The sequence below is a fragment of the Gopherus flavomarginatus genome, assembly GCF_025201925.1.
Source record: "Gopherus flavomarginatus isolate rGopFla2 chromosome 13 unlocalized genomic scaffold, rGopFla2.mat.asm SUPER_13_unloc_1, whole genome shotgun sequence".
NCBI lineage: Eukaryota > Metazoa > Chordata > Testudines > Testudinidae > Gopherus > Gopherus flavomarginatus.
In genome coordinates this window covers 2,485,593-2,500,467 of record NW_026114609.1, presented here as the reverse complement: position 1 = coordinate 2,500,467, position 14,875 = coordinate 2,485,593, and the positions used below count along the sequence as shown (strand labels likewise).

The 14,875-nt window shown below is 47.9% G+C and overlaps 4 non-coding genes across 4 annotated transcripts; 3 read left to right on the top strand and 1 right to left on the bottom strand.

The window, feature by feature from the left end:
* Window positions 1-73, top strand: TRNAF-AAA (transfer RNA phenylalanine (anticodon AAA)). The gene has a single exon. It is a non-coding gene; the product is annotated as a tRNA-Phe (tRNA).
* A 3,225-nt stretch (window positions 74-3,298) lies between these two features.
* TRNAT-UGU (transfer RNA threonine (anticodon UGU)) lies at window positions 3,299-3,372 on the top strand. The gene has a single exon. It is a non-coding gene; the product is annotated as a tRNA-Thr (tRNA).
* A 2,049-nt stretch (window positions 3,373-5,421) lies between these two features.
* TRNAK-UUU (transfer RNA lysine (anticodon UUU)) lies at window positions 5,422-5,494 on the bottom strand. The gene has a single exon. It is a non-coding gene; the product is annotated as a tRNA-Lys (tRNA).
* A 9,228-nt stretch (window positions 5,495-14,722) lies between these two features.
* TRNAS-AGA (transfer RNA serine (anticodon AGA)) lies at window positions 14,723-14,804 on the top strand. The gene has a single exon. It is a non-coding gene; the product is annotated as a tRNA-Ser (tRNA).
* Window positions 14,805-14,875: the final 71 nt, after the last annotated feature.

The following is a 14,875-nucleotide window of genomic DNA, read 5'->3' as shown; positions in this document are numbered from 1 at the left end:
GCCAAAGTAGCTCAGTTGGGTGAGCGTTAAACCAAAGCTCTAAAGGTCCCTGGTTCAATCCCTGGGTTTGGCAGGCCTTGTCATCCCTCTTTATGCAGGGGATGTTTTCTGGGAGCACAGCAGTGCCTGCACCCAAGGTGAGTTCCTGAGTTTGAGCTCTGCAGTAGGAAAACATAGAACAGGCTTCTGCCCCTAGATGGCCCACCTCACCTTTAATAATGAGAACTGTCTTTCCCAACATGGTAGGAAGAAAGTGAGGCAGGGTAGCCCTCAGGAATGGTGCCAGAGGGCTGCTGGGCAGTGACAGGCAGGGATTGGGGATGGAAGCTCCTCTGTGCAGCTGAGCAATGGCAGTACCAGGGAAGGGGCATCTGTTAAACTGACCCAGCACACCTCTCCTCCTCTGGGCACCTAGAGCAGAAGCAGCTGGTGCTGATGGCTCCAAGGGCAAGCTTAAAAGCCACAGAGCAACTGAGGTCAGAGCTAGAGGAGGGCAGGACCATGCCTTTGTGTGGCCTTCAGACAGGCACAAAAACACTTAGCCAGGCTGCTCCCTGCCATGCCAAACACCCAGTGAAGGTCACCAGCATGCGGGGCAGCTGCTGATGCTCTGTGGATAACATCATAAATTGGTAGGAAAGCAGGGCCAGCCCCCATGGTGAGGCCTCTGACTGGTCCCACTCAAGGTGCTCACTTTTGCAGTGGGGCAGGAGATTTTACCCCAAGAGGCTTTTCCCAAGCTGGCGAGAAGCAGAGAAACACCCAGGCTCCGAAGACGCTATATAGTAAGTACCCTCCAGCACAGGGTCAGGTGCACACGCCAGCCCGGGCAGTCACCCACTTTCTTTGACAAGTCAGGAATGGCAAAGGCTAGACTGGAAGCACCTGGGTCTCATGTCCCAGCCTTTGTGACACCCAACCCCCAACTCCTTCCCGGGGCTCTAGCTGAAGCCAGAGCATTGGCCTGAGCAGCCAAGAAGAGGTTCCAACCCTGAAGGGAACAGGACTTTCAGCACAATGGTAAAACTGCAGAAACACAACCACCAAGGGACTCCAACCCTCAAACTTTTGATCCACACTTAGATACCTTATCCATTAGGCCACATGAGGGTTCCCTATGACTTTTTTTGCCTCTCTTTTGCCTACCTGCTCGCTCTTGTGGTGAATGGTGAAGATGGTTTCAACAAGCCCAGGCAGCTCAGTTGGTAAAGCATCAGGCTCTTAATCTGAAGGTTCAAGCCCCTCTCTGGGGTGCTCAGGTTTTAAGTGGCCTTGTGTGCCAGGAGCCAAATGATTCCTGGTGCTGTCCACCAGCCACATGCAGATTCCCAGAATCCATGGCCATTTCCTGGAAAGGTTCCTTTCCTCAGGAATCAGGAGAGAGGCCACATCCACAGGAGCAGGCCTAGAACAAGCAGTCTCTGGCTGGCAGGAAGCGCTGTGGGGCCAGGTGCTGAGAAAGCTCAGAGGGAGACCAGCAGAGATGAGGGGAAGAGAGACAGAGAAGCAATGAGTACAGAGGACAAGTGTACAGGGGGTTCAGGTCTGGCTATTGTGGGGAACTTCCCTGGTTTATACATGACCCTGGTGCAATTGGCCAGAGAAAGGATCTCAGTCCCCACCCCCTTACCAGAGGCCTGCCTGACCCCAAAGATGCTCTTTCTACTCTCATGTGTGGCAGAGTCCTTGTAACCCCAACAAGGCTGGGCCCAGGAATCCTGCTGAGAAACCAATACTAGTCTGGCAGGGGAATTTGGTTTGAATGTATTATTAGTATTCTCTTCTGATTTCTGAATCAGTTCAGCTCAGTCTTTGTCCTTCAGGTGTGTTTCCAGCTGTTGAGTTATGGGGGAGAGAGGCCAAATCATGGTGTCTCTACCCTTCTTTCATATTTTCTTCCAGCTTGTTAGGAAGCTCCTTTGCTAGGATGTGAATCAAGCAGTGTCCATCCTCATAAGGCAAACTTGTACAAACCATATGATCATTATATGAGAGTGGTGAATATGGGGCTTCCAGGGTGCTGCTTTGAGCACAGCGTACCACACCTGGGCTTCCATTGCAATGGAGACGTACCCTTAGAGTCCATCTCTCCTGGGATAAAGATGGCAGCAGGGCTGGCCTGGCTCATTTGACTTGGGCTCATGGACGTAAAGCTGAGGGCCTAAAAACTGTGGTGCAGATATTTGTGTTCACACTGAAGCCTGGGTTCAAAAACTCCCACCCCTCCTGGGGCCTCAGAGGTTGGGCTCAAGCCCATATGTCTGCACTGTAATTTTATAGAGGTTTGGAGGGAGTTTAGCAAGTGGAAATAGTAAAACTGCATTGAGGGGAGTGGACCACTGACCTACCAGCTCTTAACACCCAAACTTTTAGTAACTCTATTATCAGTGCCTGTGCATGTAATTTAAACCATAGGTCCATCTAGTTCTGAATCTTGTCTTCTATCAGTAGCCAATGCCAGGTGCCCCAAAAGCCACTCCCCAAGGCACCACTGGGAGTTGAATCCAGGATCTCCTCTTTACAAAACAGGTACTTTAACCACCTAAGCCATGGTACCTGCTGTTACTTAAAGCACCATGACTGCCCACACCTGACTGTCTGCCAATCCCCACTGGGTCCTGACAAATGTTGCTCATGTTTGGCTTCTGTAAAGCAGAAGAGCAGGTGAAATTTTGCTCCCAAGATGTGTGTGTGATTCTTTGGACAGATCTACACTACAAAATTAGGTTGGTGTAATTACGTTACTTAGGCTGGCAATGCAGTATATCAACCTAATCCCAGTGCAGATAGCGGCTCAGCTCTCAGAACTTTCTGGAACTATGAAAGGGGAGGGGCCCAGCCTCTGTAGCAGGAATACAGGGCAGGTGAGTTCACAGTGGGCATTATGGGATACTGGTGGAGGCCAGTTATGGTGATATAATGAACAGCAGCATTTACACTGACAATTTGTCACTTTAAGTTTGCTGCACAAAGCTCTAGGCCTCTCATCGAGGTGGTTTTATTTTGTCACCAAAACAGGGCAGTTTTCTTGCCAGACATGGCATTGCAGAGTGTGCACCAGCCAAAAGCTGCTGACCAAGGGAGCGTTGTGTGTTTTTCACACACCTGAGCAATACAATGATGCTGAAATAACTTTGTAGTGCAGACCTGGCCAAAGAATCACACACACACAGCTTGCAAGGAAAAGCTCACCTGCTTCTCTGCTTTGGAGAATCCAAACACAAGCAAAGCTTGTCAGGCCCCAGTGGGGATGGCAGGGAGTCAGGTGTGGGCAGACACTGTGCTTCAACCACAAGTGGGCACCATGGCTTAGCTGGTTAAAGCCCCTGCTTTGTAAACAGGAGATCCTGGGTTCAACTCCCAGTGGTGCCTTGTTGATTAACTCTTGAGGCACCTGCTACTGCCAATGGACAAAACACAGAGCTTGATGGGCCTTTGGTCCCGCCCAGTATGGCAGTTTAAATTATACTCACAGGCACTGATAACAGAAATACTGGAAGTTTGGGAGTTAAGAGCTGATAGGTCAGTGGTCCAGCCTGTCACAGATGAGCCCCTCCCTCTGGGACAGGGGCAGGTCTGGGCTCTCACACCAACTGCTCATTGTGGCTGTCAGAATCTGAGCAGCTCATTTAGTTTGCACCAAGGGTTGAGCCCTGCTTCATGCACCGTGAGAATGAAAATCCTAAACCACCCTTTGAAATAACGAATGCAGCAGGACGTGTTATTGTCACTGCCCCAAAGCAGATAGACAATGGAGAAATGCCATTGAGTCCAGGGTATTACTCCACTGCCATTTTACCTTTTTTGCTTGCTAAACTCCCTCCCAACCTTGAGGGCTCCCAGAGCCCGATATTGAGCTTGAGCTGAGATGTCTACAGTGCAAATTTACCACCCCACGGCCAAAACCCTCAGGAGCCTGAGCTGGCACAGGACAGCCTTGGGTGTTTCATTGCAGTGTGGACATAGCCGAGCATTATGTCTACACTGCCATTAACACACCCAAGTCACTATTCTCAAACCCTGAGTTAGCTGAATCAGGCTTGTGGGGCTTGTGCTGCAGGGTTACAAAATTACAGTGTAGACACTTCAGCTTCAGCCCAGCCTCCGAGACCCCACGAGGGGTGAAGGTTTCCAAGCCTGGGCTCCAGTCTGATCCCCAGGAGCCCAAATCAGATCATCCAGGTAAGCGGGATTTTATCACAGTATAGATGCCCTCTTAGGATATGTCTTCATTGCAATGTAAGCCTAGGGTTAGCAGAAGTCATGTCAGCAGCCCCAACACATAAACATAAACCACGAGGAAAAGACCCACCCCCAAATAAGCTGGGCAGTGTCCTTATCCCTACGGTTTGTAAGTCCAGCAACCAAAAGTCCTTAAATATGAGCCCCCCCGTTACTCAACTCACAGCTGTTGTCCTTAGTCAGTGCAAGCCCAGAGGTGCCTCTGTAGAGTTCACCTGCCATCCTGAGTGGAAAAGAGGGAAAATAAGAAGGCACTGTACATCACTGTCTTGTCTAGGAACTCACTCATCCCTCCACTGCCACCCTGTCCTAAAGTTGATTTAACACCTAAATTTTAGTATTGGGACCCCAGCCCGCTTGGTCCTGGAACCCTTGTCCCCTGCCTACCAAGTGCTATTGAATTGAGCGTGAGTCCCTCAATCGGGATCTGCCAAGCACAGCTGTGCTGCCCTTGATTCACACAACAAAGGATAACAACTCTTTCTTTCTCCTGTCCCAATAACAAGGAGACTGGGAATCCAACACGAGCCAAAAGTGATCATTTTGGCAAGCAATGCAACATATTTCCAATGCACTGTAAAATCCACATGCAGACTCATACATGAAACCTTGCAAGAAAATCTTCCTGAGGGAGTCTGAAGCACCTGCTGCTGGAGGGAAGGAGGGAGCCGTGGTTTGGGATTGAGGGGCACTGGGAATAGGAGGGGCCTGTGCGTTGGGATTGAGGGGCACTGGAAATAGGAGGGGGCTGTGGGTTGGGATAGAGGAGAAGGGTGAAGAGGAGTAGGCTCTGGTTGGGAGTGAGGAGCAGTGTGCATAGGAGGGGCAGTGGATTGGGACTGAGGGTCACTGGGAGTAGAGGGGACATGGGTTTAGGCTGAAGAGCATCATCATTTGGGGATCCAGCAGGATAGAGGAAGGCCGCAGGTGATTGTAATTCCTTAGAGATATTCTGTTTTGTTTTCTGTGTGTGCGTGTGCATGCAGGGGAGGAACATGCTGTGTGCCCAGAGGCCTTTATTCCTCCAGGCTGCAAGCACAGAGAGGATGTCAGGAAGTTGCCCCTTCAAATCCACACACACAAAGGCCCTTCTTAGGAAAGGCACAGTCTTGAAGAGAAAAAGTAACACCAAAGAGGACATCAGAAGAACAATGTTTAAAGACATAGTGAGTAGTTTATTACCTGACCAGGGACTTGAACCATGGACCATCAGATTAAAAGTCTGACACGCTACCAGCTGAGTTAGCCAGGCTCACAATAAAAAAAGTACAAGTTATGCAGAGGAGAAACTGGTCAAGAAAAAGGGAAATGGATACAATATGGGAAACCTGCTGCTCTGTCTCTCTTCCCAGTCCTGGCCTGGCCTGGTATTAGTGCAGGTTAAAAAGACAGGGAAATATTGGCATCTACCAGCCTTTCATAGCTGTACAAGACTCAGGCACAGTACAGAGGTGCCCATCTGCAAGTGGCAAATGGTTGGATTGGCTAATGCAGCTTGTAGACGTGCAGGGCACACTGGGATTGTCATAAACAGATAGCTAAGGGTTAATGTCTCTTTCACCTGAAGCACCTGACCAGAGGACCAATCAGAAAATCGGATTTTTTCAACTCTGGGTGGAGGGAAGTTTGTGTCTGAGTCTTTTGTCTGCCTGCCTGCTCTCTCTGAGCTTTGGAGAAGCAGTTTCTACTTTCTAGTCTTCTGTTTCTAAGTGTAAGGACAAAGAGATCAGATAGTAAGTTATATGGTTTCTTTTCTTTGGTATTTGCATGAATATAAGTGCTGGAGTGCTTTGATTTGTATTCTTTTTGAATAAGGCTGTTTATTCAATATTCTTTTAAGCAATTGACCCTGTATTATATCATCTGAATACAGAGAGAACATTTGTATGTATTTTTCTTTCTTTTTATATAAAGCTTTCTTTTAAGACCTGTTGGAGTTTTTCTTTACTTCAGGGAAATTGAGTCTGTACTCACCAGGGAATTGGTGGGAGGAAGAAATCAAGGGGAGATCTGTGTGTTGGATTGCTAGCCTGATTTTGCATTCCCTCTGGGGGAATAGGAAAGTACTTTTTGTTTCCAGGATTGGGAACAGAGAGGGGGAGTCTCTCTGTGTAGTTTCACAGAGCTTGTGTCTGTGTATCTCTCCAGGAGCACCTGGAGGGGGGAAGGGAAAAAGGATTATTTCCCTTTGTTGTGAGACTCAAGGGATTTGGGTCTTGGGGTCCCCAGGGAAGGTTTTTCAGGGGGACCAGAGTGCCCCAAAACACTCTAATTTTTTGGGTGGTGGCAGCAGGTACCAGGTCCAAGCTGGTAACTAAGCTTGGAGGTTTTCATGCTAACCCCCATATTTTGGACGCTAAGGTCCAAATCTGGGACTAAGGTTATGATATGGTGGCAGCGGTGGGATAGACAGAATCCAGAGGCCAGTGGAAATATTTTATTTTTCTTTTTTCTGCTAGGGGCTTTTTAGCAGAGGGAAACAGTTTGGTTTTAAAAGAGAACCAGAGAGAAATTTTTTTTTCTGCTCTCTCTGGCAGTTTGTGGCTTGCATGTTAAGCAAGAAGCCATTACCAGACTGTTAAGGGTTTTTTGTCATGCAATAGCACTCCCATTGAGAGTCATTACCAGCACTATATACACATGCAAATAAAGTGGTTTTTCAGGTTTACTTAACATTGAAGATTAGCTAAAGGCACTGTTGCTAGGCAGACTTCAGGAGGCAACAGAGAACCTGCAGTTCAGAAGATAAACACCGGAGGGCACCCCAACACAAGAAAACAGGAATCATGACTTCTAAGGCAAAAATTGAGGCCGAAGAACAAATCAAAGAAGCTGAACACAGGCGACAACTGGAAATAAAACAAAAAGAGATGGAGATGAAAGAAAGAGAAGAACAGATCAGAGAGGCAGCCTACCAAAGAGAACAGGCAGCCTACCAAAGAGAACAGGCAGCCTTCCAAAGAGAACAGGCAGCCCAAGAGGCAGCACACAAAAGAAAACTAGAAGAAGAAGAGGTGGCCTACCGAAGGAAACAAGCAGAAGAAGAGTTGGCCCACCGCCGAGACATGGAAAAGCACCAAAGAGAAATGGAAAAACAACAAAAAGAAATGGAAAAACAACAAAGAGAGAATGAAGAGAAGGAAAAACAGAGAAAACATGAACTGGAGTTGGCAAAAGCTGGGCTGCATGTGCCAGCCAACCCTAACAACCCGGCGCCCATTATTGCTCCACAGCACAGGAAATTTCCCACCTACAAGGCAGGTGATGACACCGAGGCCTTCTTGGAAAATTTTGAAAGAGCCTGTCTTGGGTACAGCATTCCCGAAGACCAGTACATGGTAGAATTGAGGTCACAGCTCAGTGGACCTTTAGCAGAGGTGGCAGCTGAAATGCCTAAGCAGCAAATGAATGACTATAAACTTTTTCAAACCAAGGCCAGATACAGAATGGGGATAACCCCAGATCATGCCCGTCGGCGCTTCAGAACCCAAAAGTGGAAACCAGAGGTGTCATTTCCCAAACACGCCTACTACATTGCAAAAAACTATGAGGCCTGGATAACAGGAAACAACATTCAAACCTTGGAAGAACTGCACCTCCTCATACAAATGGAGCAGTTCTTGGATGGTGTTCCTGAAGACATCACACGGTACATACAAGATGGAAATCCCAAAGATATCGCTGAGGCGGGGGAAATTGGAGCCAAATGGATGGAACTGGCAGAAGCAAAAGACAGCCATACCCAAAAGGCTCAGCCAGAGCCTGAAATACCCTCAGGTGCACCAGCGGAGAGCGGTTCACCAGCAACGGAAACAACCCCATCACCTACATTGCTTCCAGAGGGACCAAGCCCAAGTCCACAGTCTGAGGAAGAACTGGTGACCCCAGCCTCAAGGGAACAGTTCCAGACTGAGCAGGAAGCAGATGACAGCCTTCAGAAAGCTTGGGCGGCGGCACGGAGCACCCCACCGCCTCTCAGCTCTTCTAATCGATCCCGGTTTGTTATAGACCAAGGACTTTTATACAAGGAAATTCTTTCTGGTGGACACCGGGAAGAATGGCAGCCGCAAAAACAGTTGGTGGTTCCAACTAAGTACCGGGAGAAGCTCTTAAGCTTAGCCCATGATCATCCCAGTGGCCATGCTGGGGTGAACAGAACCAAGGACCGGTTGGGGAAGTCCTTCCACTGGGAGGGGATGGGCAAGGACGTTGCCAAGTATGTCCGGTCTTGTGAGGTATGCCAAAGAGTGGGAAAGCCTCAAGACCAGGTCAAGGCCCCTCTCCAGCCACTCCCCATAATTGAGGTCCCATTTCAGCGAGTAGCTGTGGATATTCTGGGCCCTTTCCCAAAAAAGACGCCCAGAGGAAAGCAGTACGTACTGACTTTAGTGGACTTTGCTACCCGATGGCCGGAAGCAGTAGCTCTAGGCAACACCCGGGCTAACACTGTGTGCCTGGCCTTAACAGACATCTTTGCCGGGGTAGGTTGGCCCTCCGACATCCTTACAGATTCAGGGTCTAATTTCCTGGCAGGGACCATGGAAAAACTGTGGGAAACTCATGGGGTGAATCACTTGGTTGCCACCCCGTACCACCATCAAACCAATGGCCTGGTGGAAAGGTTCAATGGAACTTTGGGGGCCATGATACGAAAATTCATCAACGAATTCTCCAATAATTGGGACCTAGTGTTGCAGCAGTTGCTGTTTGCCTACAGGGCTGTACCACATCCCAGTTTAGGGTTTTCACCGTTTGAACTTGTGTATGGTCACGAGGTTAAGGGGCCATTACAGTTGGTGAAGCAGCAATGGGAGGGGTTTACGCCTTCTCCAGGAACTAACATTCTGGACTTTGTAAGCAACCTACAAAGCACCCTCCGACACTCTTTAGCCCTTGCTAGAGAGAACCTAAAGGATGCTCAAGAAGAGCAAAAGGCCTGGTATGACAGACATGCCAGAGATCGGTCCTTCAAGGTAGGAGACCAGGTTATGGTCTTGAAGGCGCAACAGGCCCATAAGATGGAAGCATCATGGGAAGGGCCATTCACGGTCCAAGAGCGCCTGGGAGCTGTAAACTACCTCATAGCATTTCCCAATTCCTCACTAAAGCCTAAAGTGTACCATGTTAATTCTCTCAAGCCTTTCTATTCCAGAGACTTACAGGTTTGTCAGTTTACAGTCCAGGGAGATGATGCTGAGTGGCCTGACGGTGTCTACTACGACGGGAAAAAAGACGGTGGCGTGGAAGAGGTGAACCTCTCAACCACCCTGGAACGTCTGCAGCGGCAACAAATCAAGGAGCTGTGCACTAGCTTCGCCCCATTGTTCTCAGCCACCCCAGGACGGACTGAACGGGCATACCACTCCATTGATACAGGTAATGCTCACCCAATCAGAACCCCACCCTACCGAGTGTCTCCTCATGCCCAAGCTGCTATAGAACGGGAGATCCAGAACATGCTACAGATGGGTATAATCCGCTCATCTACCAGTGCATGGGCATCTCCAGTGGTTCTGGTACCCAAACCAGATGGGGAAATACGCTTTTGCGTGGACTACCGTAAGCTAAATGCTGTAACTCGTCCGGACAACTATCCAATGCCACGCACCGATGAGCTATTGGAGAAGTTGGGACGTGCCCAGTTCATCTCTACAATAGACTTAACCAAGGGGTACTGGCAAGTACCGCTAGATGAACCTGCCAAGGAGAGGTCAGCATTCGTCACCCATGCGGGGGTGTATGAATTCAATGTCCTTCCTTTCGGCCTTCGAAATGCACCCGCCACCTTCCAGAGGCTGGTAGATGGTCTACTAGCTGGACTGGGAGAATTTGCAGTTGCCTACCTCGATGATGTGGCCATTTTTTCAGACTCCTGGCCCGAACACCTACTACACCTGGAAAAGGTCTTTGAGCGCATCAGGCAGGCAGGACTAACTGTTAAGGCCAAAAAGTGTCAAATAGGCCAAAACAGAGTGACTTACCTGGGGCACCAGGTGGGTCGAGGAACCATAAACCCCCTACAGGCCAAGGTGGATGCTATCCAAAAGTGGCCTGTCCCACGGTCAAAGAAGCAGGTCCAATCCTTCTTAGGCTTGGCCGGATACTACAGGCGATTTGTACCACACTACAGCCAAATCGCTGCCCCATTGACCGACCTGACCAAAAAGACCCAGCCAAATGCCGTTAAGTGGACTGATGAGTGTCAAAAGGCCTTTACCCAGCTTAAGGCGACGCTCATGTCTGACCCTGTGCTCAGGGCCCCGGACTTTGACAAGCCATTCCTAGTAACCACGGATGCATCTGAGCATGGTATAGGAGCAGTGCTCATGCAGGAAGCAACAGATCACAACTTCCATCCTGTCGTGTTTCTCAGTAAGAAACTGTCTGAGAGGGAAAGTCACTGGTCAGTCAGTGAAAAGGAATGCTATGCCATTGTGTACGCCCTGGAAAAGCTACGCCCATATGTTTGGGGACGGCGGTTCCAACTACAAACTGACCATGCTGCACTAAAGTGGCTTCATACTGCCAAGGGGAACAACAAGAAACTTCTTCGTTGGAGTTTAGCTCTCCAAGATTTTGATTTTGAAATTCAACACATCACAGGAGCTTCTAACAAAGTAGCTGATGCACTCTCCCGTGAGAGTTTCCCAGAATTCAGTAGTTAAAAAGTGTTCTTAAAATGTAGAAGTCTGTTAGTTATATACTTAGGAGTATATGTAAAGGTGTATGTGTTGTATTAATCTGTTTATTTTCAAGTTCTAGAAGGAAATCGCCGCCAGTGAGCTTCCCCACTGTCTGCAATTTGGGGGGCGTGTCATAAACAGATAGCTAAGGGTTAATGTCTCTTTCACCTGAAGCACCTGACCAGAGGACCAATCAGAAAACCGGATTTTTTCAGCTCTGGGTGGAGGGAAGTTTGTGTCTGAGTCTTTTGTCTGCCTGCCTGCTCTCTCTGAGCTTTGGAGAAGCAGTTTCTACTTTCTAGTCTTCTGTTTCTAAGTGTAAGGACAAAGAGATCAGATAGTAAGTTATATGGTTTCTTTTCTTTGGTATTTGCATGAATATAAGTGCTGGAGTGCTTTGATTTGTATTCTTTTTGAATAAGGCTGTTTATTCAATATTCTTTTAAGCAATTGACCCTGTATTATATCATCTAAATACAGAGAGAACATTTGTATGTATTTTTCTTTCTTTTTATATAAAGCTTTCTTTTAAGACCTGTTGGAGTTTTTCTTTACTTCAGGGAAATTGAGTCTGTACTCACCAGGGAATTGGTGGGAGGAAGAAATCAAGGGGAGATCTGTGTGTTGGATTGCTAGCCTGATTTTGCATTCCCTCTGGGGGAATAGGAAAGTACTTTTTGTTTCCAGGATTGGGAACAGAGAGGGGGAGTCTCTCTGTGTAGTTTCACAGAGCTTGTGTCTGTGTATCTCTCCAGGAGCACCTGGAGGGGGGAAGGGAAAAAGGATTATTTCCCTTTGTTGTGAGACTCAAGGGATTTGGGTCTTGGGGTCCCCAGGGAAGGTTTTTCAGGGGGACCAGAGTGCCCCAAAACACTCTAATTTTTTGGGTGGTGGCAGCAGGTACCAGGTCCAAGCTGGTAACTAAGCTTGGAGGTTTTCATGCTAACCCCCATATTTTGGACGCTAAGGTCCAAATCTGGGACTAAGGTTATGATAGGGATATACAGCCAAGTATCCATCACATCATTATTTCAGAGGGATAATGATGGGAAGGTTCACAATAGACTCAGTAGTTGCATACAAAGGTGCACATTTGGCAGTTACATTGGGAAATTCTGGCTCCTTCTCAGGCTCAGGTTGGCCACCCCGGTCTAGATGTAGAAGTTACAACATTGAAACTTGAAAGAGGGACCAATTTCCCCATCATTTCACACCTTTACATCCAAACACGATGACTTTCTGAATGAGCCCTCCTCGCTCAGCCAGAAGGTCTTGGGGTGGGTGTAGGAGTCACTGGGTAAAATTCTCTGGACTCTGTTCTGAATCAGGTCAGAGCAGAGGTACCTAGTGATCTAGTCTGGCTGTAAAATCTATATATCAACCCCAAATATGGTGTGAAATTAATCCTCAGGAATGGCTGTTCCCCACCCAGACCCAGCAAAGGGCTTTCCAAGGAAGGGGGCTTTTGAGGAAGGAAAGAAGAAAGATATCCTTCTCTCCCTGCAGGAACTAGGCTCTTCACTTTGGACAGAAAGGAGAGGAAGGAAATGGCCACATGATGGTAGCAGAACTAAAGAAATGAAACACAACAGGCTTCTGTGCACATTGATTCTGCACAGTGAACGAACCTGACTCCTGTATCATGAAAAGCCAAAAAGCCATTTCTTTGTACGACAGGGAGAAAAGAGTTCCAATCATTCCTGCCCATTTACTTTTGAATTATTTTACATTATAAAGAAAATTGTAACAAAATTAGTCTGAACTTGAGCTGCCTGTTATTAAAAGCCTGTTTTCCAATTCAGTTCCAACTGCCCTGCAAGAAACACCCCCAAGTCCCTGCTCACCCCAGGAAGAGGAAAAAGAGAACCCCCCACTGGACACTGTCTTTGGCTCCAGGCTGCTGTCCCAGGGTGTGTGTGGGGACTGATTGTTTGCTGCTGAGGAGGGAGCCAGTAGAGGCCTCTGGTGCTCTGCTCCTAGCATCTGCCCAGCCCAGGCTGTCTTCTGCCCCAGCTGCTGCTCCCAGCCTGCTCTAGAGTCAAACAAGCAGGGCTCCCAGGGGAACAGAGGCTGGGACAGGGCAGCAGCCTGGGTTGGGCTGGGAAGATGCTAGGAGTTCTCGTTCCCTGAGAACTAGCCCGGCTCCCTCTCAATAGCAAACAAACCAATTCCACATCCCCTCCCCAGAAAAATCAGCCTGAAGCCAAGGGCAGCAGGGGACGATTGCCTTTAGTTCCCACCAAGGCAGGAGAGAACCCAGGGCCTTTCTAGCAGAGCTTATGGAACTGACGTGGGGAAACCAGCCTTTAATAACAGGCAGCTCAAGTTGAAACTAAGTGTTTTTAATGATTTCTACAACATTAAATAACCCTTCAATTGTAGTGTCATCATCCATAAAATTGCTTCAGTCTTACAGGTTCTCAAGTACAAAACTAAACATCTCTTCAAATCCAAGGAAGTGGAGATCAGTCAATCTTCAGAGTCATCCCACATAAAAGAATCATGTTGTGGTACATACTGGCCCCATCATGTGGACATCGCCTTTTCCTCCTCTCTGTTAAAAGTTTTGGCATTTTGCACAGAAACTCTCTTCCCTCAGGAGAGACCTGGGAACCAGGGCTGCCAGCCAGACAAACACCTTTAAGGGGAAGCGTAATCTGTCAAAAAATGATCTCCCTCCTTCAGTTCAGTGACACTCTGAAATGTTACTTATCAGGGCAAAGCCAGAGGATTGAAGCAGCTACATCAAGCCTCTGTGTAGCTAGCAGGAATGAACACAAACACTCCCTTGTATCTGAAGAGATGTTTAGTTTTACCCTTGGTAAACTACAAGGCTAAAGGGAAAGATGATGGTGGTGTCAGATATAAAGAGTGAAACATAAAACAATCATCATAGTTATGCCCATAGCAACTGTAAATATTTCTATATTCTTCTTATTATCATCGGCGTATTATTTTCTCTGTCATCTAGACATTGACTAGACCTTGACCAAGAAATTTGGATCTTGACAAAATAATCAACTACCTCTCGTTAAGGTAGTGGACTTGACACCCACTCGGGTGTCTCCACGCAGGTTCAAGTACTAACAACAGTGGCACCTTACAGCCATAGCTTTTAATCGGGGCAATACATTGATACAAATTCCTGTTAAATCATTTCTCAGACAGAGTCCATCGCCCACATTCCTTAAGGCACTGGGCCACCATGTGGACGTTTCATTTCCCTCCTCAATTTCACACAGAGACACAATTTCCTTTGCACAGATCCAATAACAGTAAAACCTCCCTGTGTCTCTTGTCTGAGCCAGGACATTCGATTCCAGTGAACCCTTCTCTCCTGCAATAGCAATGGTCAGACAGAGGGGACATGGTCACCTGCATCTCTACCAGGGAGATATTGGCTCGGCTCTTTCTTTCTGCTGCTGTTGTTAGTCCATGAAACATCAGGGATGGAATGCAAGGCTGAGCTCACACACCAATCCCCTGAAACATTTCAGTGCCCCAGAGAAATCCTGCCCCCGGCTATTGGAATGATATGGTGGAGATTCGAATAGGAAAGGGACTGTCTGAATTGTCAGTGTGAGGAATGAACAACAATCTATAGCAATGTCGTTAGTCACAAACACACTAATCATGTTCCAGCTGGAAGGAAAATGGGCAGGAACTCTTGCTGTTCACCATGGACACACTTACACTAATGCACAGCCGTGAGTGTGCTGGGGAAGCTGGTCTGAGCCATTTGAAGTGACAATTCTGTGAGAACAGAATTATCATATAGGGCAGCAGCTACTCATCAAGTAGTTGTGGCTGAGTGGTTAAGGTGATGGACTAGAAATCCATTGGGGTCTCCCCACGCAGGTTCGAATCCTGCCAACTACGGAAACATTAGTGTGTTGTCATTGCTGCTGTCTTAGTGCCTGACCATCCATGAAGCCAGATCTGGTCTCCCT